Raw genomic sequence first — 5,709 nt, 5'->3', positions numbered from 1 at the left:
AAAAAAAAAAAAAAAAAAAAAAGAAAGAAAGAAAATTCAAGCCTCTGTTTTGTCCAGTTCTTTCTTCCATAGTCTTCCTCATTTTATATTTCCATGAGGAGTATCCTAATATCAGCTATAAATTTAAATAACCACCATGAGAAGCCTGATTTTATTGAATATTGAGTGTCTATTCTATTTGTGAGATATACTGAGTTATAAGAGGATAGAATAAGAACTTGGGCGACTTGTGAACAATAGGCAGAGATGCTACATAGAGGCACATGTCAGAAACTCTGATATCCCTATTTGTCTTCTTGTGTTTGTTCCTGGATTTTTTTTTTTTCAAGACAGGGTTTTGCTCTTGTTGCCCAGGCTGGAGTGCAATGGCACAACCTCGGCTCACCACAACCTCCACCTCCAGGTTTAAGCAATTCTCCAGCCTCAGCCTCCCGAGTAGCTGGGATTACAGGTTCCTGTTACCACACCCAGCCAATTTTGTATTTTTGGTAGGGACGGGGTTTCTCCATGTGGTGAGGCTGGTCTCAAACTCCCAACCTCAGGTGAGCCACCCACCTCAGCCTCCCAAAGTACTGGAATTACAGGCGTGAGCCACCGCGCCCAGCCTTGTTCCTGGATTTGAAACTGCCTGGATATATTTGGTAGTACCCAAACATCTGCCCAAAGTGATAACCTTGAAACCATCTCTGCATTAGTGTCATTCACACAGAAAACTGAGCAGTTCCAGAGCTGCAGAAACACAAGGAAAAGAACAAATAAGGCTGAGAGAGTTAGGAGAAGCATTGTGATGTGACTGTTGCCTGTTCCACCTGACATTTTACCTGCGTCTCCCTTTCCATCACTGCAAGTTGTCAAGGTGTTTGTGGATAAACAGAGCCCCTTCTCTTAGTGATCCATCTTCTCACACTGCTTGATTTATGCACGGATCACTGCCCACCCTTGGTGAAATGGCCAAGATATCTCAATAGGCTTTTAAAAAATGAATCAGAAGCTGATTGAACTGCTATACAATGCAAGATATTGTCTCTGTGTCTCTGTATGTCTCCCATAGACCTTGGATGAGTTGCTGGAGTTCCACTGCCAAACCAGAAAGACCCTGGCTTCTTACAACTTTTAGGCCTGCCTAGACTAACTCAACCTCCCATTTTTGCAGCCTCACCTACCACTCCCATTCCTACAAAAATGTATTTTCTCTCACCAGCTGTTATCTCTTCTTACCTCCATGCTGGTCATTCTGTTGGAAACTTCCATTCTTCCTTCTTAAGAGGCAACGCAGCTGAAATGCTACCTTCCCCAGAAACCTTCTCCAGTTACCCCAGATTTTCACTGCATAGTCTGCATTCATGACTGACTAGTGTCCCAAATAGGCTGAGATTATATTAGAGACCTGCTGGCATAAGAGATGTTAAATGATTCCTTGCTGCTACGATGTTTAATAAAAGCTTATTGAAATTATTTACATATATGCTTAATAGAACAAAGAAATTAAAAAAGAAAGAGGCTGGGCGCAATGGCTCACGCCTGTAATCCCAGCACTTTGGGAGGCCGAGGCAGATGGATCACGAGGTCAGGAGTTCGAGACCAGCCTGACCAACATGGTGAAACCCCGTCTCTACTAAAAATACAAAAATCAGCTGGGCGTGGTAGTGGGCACCTGTAATCCCAGCTACTCAGAAGGCTGAGGCAGGAAAATCACTTGAAACCGGGAAGTGGAAGTTGCAATGAGCTGAGATCACGCCACTGCACTCCAGCCCGGGCGACAGTGTGAGTCTGTCTCAAAAAAAAAAAAAAAAAAAGAAATTAAAAAGAAAACTTTTAGTACTTCTGCATCGGCAGTATCTTTCCTCATACCTGCTTCTCTTTCTCAGTACCTGCTTTGGTAGGTGACATTTCTCACCCATCCTAGCAGCCAGGGAACTAGCACTTGAGAACGGTTTTCCCTTTTATCGGCCCAGGATGTAATTTTTTCTCATTTGACTGACATCTGGCTTCCAAAGATGATTTGTTGTAATGTCATGCACCCAGCTGGCCAATGGCCTGAAAATCAATTCACCAAATGACCAATTTGCTGGATCAACTCTAGCTCCATAGTAAGTCTGAAGAGGCTGGCTTGTGGAAAGGGAGATATTTAGGCTAAGTCTCAAGGAATGGGCAAGATTTGGACGAGCTATGACAAGAGAGAAGCAGGAAGGGGCAATTCCAGGAGAGACAACCAGCAAGGGCAAAAAACAAACAAAAAAGAATTCCTTTTGCTCGGGATTTCTGATGCTTCCCCCACCCAAGAAACAGAAGTCGTTTCAAAATAAATTATTTGCAAATACAGGATGCTTCTCCGGAGTTACATATGCCCTTACTGGGCAATTGCATAAATCTTGAGAAGCTTTTGTCTTCATTTGATTCAGACTTCGGTTGAGTAGCTGCCTTCTTTTCTCCCACTTCTTGGTACTATAGGCTCTGCTAAAAGATGGAGATCTAACCCTGGGGAATATATTCGCCTCCCTAAAGCACCCAAATTATGTCCATGGAAATTGGCTTGAGTTGAATGGAAACTGGCTCATGCTGTCATGCATGTCAAATGGAAGGCAAACCCCAGTATATTTGTTCAGTAATTTTGGTAATCTAAAAAAGGTTTGTTTTTGTTTTTTTTTAGACAGAGTTTCACTCTTGTTGACCAAGCTGTAGTGCAATGGTGCGATCTCAGCTCACAGCAACCTCTGCCTCCCAATTGTACTGCTTCAGCCTCCAGATGAGCTGGGATTACAGGCACGTACCACCACGCCCAGCTAATTTTTTTTGCATTTTTAGTAGAAACAGGGTTTCACCATGTTAGCAAAGCTGGTCTCCAACTCCTGACATCAGGTGATCTGCCTGCCTCAGCCTCCCCAAGTGATGGGATTTCAGGTGTGAGCCTTTTGTTTTTAAAAAACAAAAGATGATGATACATCCAGTGGGTCTGCTGCTTTCCACCAGCTGGAAAACACCCCATGTTCCTCCTACTATGATCTTAGAACTTTCCATAGGTGGTGTGACCATGGTGATGATGGAGGGAAGAGTAGAGTGTGTCACAAAACACAGGTTCCAAACCCAGACCCATGTGCACACCTGTAGTCTCAGCTACTTGGGAGGCTGAGGTGGGAGGATCACGCAAGCCCAGGAGTTCAAGGCTGTAGTGAACCATGGTCACACCACCGCACTCTAGTCTGGGCAAGAGTGAGATCTTGTCTCTAAAAATAGAAAAAAGCTTTAAGTTAGAATTGTCAGATTTCACACAAAAAAATACAGGATACCCAGCTGGATTTAAATTTTAGGCAAAATGATTTTTTAAAGTATGTCTCATGAAATATTTGGGATATACTTATACTAAAAATCATTCACTATCTGAAATTAAAATTTAACTGAGCATCCCCTATTCTATTAATCAATTTATCTACATCAACGATCTCAGCTTCTATCTAAAGAAACTTAAGGCTAGGTGCGGTGGCTCACACCTGTAATCCCAGCACTTTGGGAGGCCGAGGTGGGTAGATCACTTGAGGTCAGGAGTTTGAGACCAGCCTGGCCAACGTGGTAAAACCCTGTCTCTACTAAAAATGCAAAAATTAGCCAGGCATGGTGGCAAGCACCTGTAATCCCAGATACTTGGGAGGCTGAAGCAGGAGAATCGCTTGAACCCAGGAGGTGGAGGTTACAGTGAGCAGAGAGCACACTACTACACTCCAGCCTAGGCGACAGAGAGAGACTCCAAAAAAAAAGAAGAAGAAAGAAAAAGAATGAAAAAAGAAAAGAAAGGAAAAAATTAAAAAAGAAGGAAGGGAGGGAAGAAAATTAACCAGGTATGGTGGCATGCACCTGTAATCCCAGCTACTCGGGAGGCTGAGGCAGAAGAATCACCTGAACCCGGGAGGCAGAGGCTACAGTGAGCCGAGATCACTCTACTGCACTTCAGCCTGGGCAGCAGAGCAAGACTCTGTCTCAAAAAAAAAACAAACAAACAAACAAAAAAAAACTAAACTAACACTAAAGAAAACAACCAAAATAAAACAGAATAGCATCAGGGGAGGAAGGCAGCAAATCACACTGCCACTTGTTTACCTATGCAACAATCTTGCATGTTCTTCACATGTACCACAAAACCTAAAATGCAATTAAAAAAAAAAAACAGAATAGCATCTAAAAACATCAAATACTTGGGAAGCTGAGGCAGGCAGATCACCTGAGGTCAGGAGTTCAAGATCAGCCTGGCCAACATGGCAAAACCCTATTATTTCTACTAAAATGCAAAAATCAGCCAGGCCTGGTAGCATGAGCCTGTAATCCCAGCTACTAGGGAGGCTGAGGCAGGGGAATTGCTTGAACCCGGGAGGCAGGTTTCGGTGAGCCAAGATTGCACCACTATACTCCAACCTGAGCAACACAGCAAGACTCTATCATACACACACACAAAATTAAATACTTAGAAAAAAAATTTAACAAAATACATGCAATGTCTGCATGCTGAAAATCACAAAACACTGATGAAAGAAATCAAGAAAGACCTAAATAAATGGAGATAAACACTGTGTTCATGCATTGGAAGACTTAATGTTTGTTTTGAGACAGCAGCTTGCTCCGTCACCCAGGCTGGAGTACAGTGGCACACTCTTGGCTCACAGCAACCTCTGTTTCCCAGGCTCAAGCCATACTCCCACCTCAGCCTCCCAAGCAGCTGGGACTACAGGCATGTAGTCCTCTCCCCTCCAACACACCAGGCTAATATTTGTATTTTTTGTAGAGATGGGGTTTCGCCATGTTGCCCATTGTGGTCTTGAACTCCGGAGCTCAAGCGATCTACCTGCTTCGACCTCCCAAAGCTCTGGGATTACAGGTGTGAGCCACCATGCATGGCCAACTCAATGTTGTTCAGATGCCAATTATCTCTAAATTGACTTATAGCTTTATTACCATTTCAATCAAAATTCCAGCAAGAGTTTTTACAAAACTAAATATGCTGATTGTAAAATTTATAAGGAAAGGCAAAGAAACTAAAATAATCAAAACAATTTTTAAAAATAACAAAGTTGTAGGACTCATGCTACTTGAGTTTAAGCCTCAATATAAAGCTGCAGAAATCAAGACAAATCAATGGAACAAAATAGCAAATACAGAAGTAAAGATACACATATACAACTCACTGATTTTCTACAAAGTTGCAAAAGCAATTTAATGGAGAAAGAAAAGACTTTCCAACAAATGATGCTGAAAGAATTATACATCCTAATGTGGAAAAAAAAGAGAGAAATGAATCTCAATTTATACCTCACATCCTATGCAAAAATTAACTAAGTACGGATCATAAAATCTAACCCTATAAAAGTTGTAGGAAAAAATAGTTGTGACTTTGGAATAGAAAACTATTTCCTAGATTTGACAGACAGAAAAGCATGTTCCTTGAAGGGATTTTTTTTTTAATTTTTTTTATTTTTTAAGAGGGAGTCTCACTCTTTCATCCAGACTGGAGTACAGTAGGTCAATCTCAGCTTACTGCAACCTCCACTTCCTGGGTTGAAGCAATTCTCCTGCCTCAGCCTCCTGAGTAGCTGGGATTACAGGCACCTGCCACCATCCCTGGCTAATTTTTGTATTTTTAGTAGAGATGGTGTTTTACCGTGTTGGCCAAGCTGGTCTCAAATTCCTGGCCTCAAGCGATCTGCCTGCCTTGGCCTCCCAAAG

This window comes from Cebus imitator, unplaced genomic scaffold, assembly GCF_001604975.1.
Source record: "Cebus imitator isolate Cc_AM_T3 unplaced genomic scaffold, Cebus_imitator-1.0 Scaffold99, whole genome shotgun sequence".
Taxonomy (NCBI): Eukaryota; Metazoa; Chordata; class Mammalia; order Primates; family Cebidae; genus Cebus; species Cebus imitator.
The sequence above is the reverse complement of the archived record's forward strand: the minus strand, read 5'-3'. Positions refer to the sequence as shown.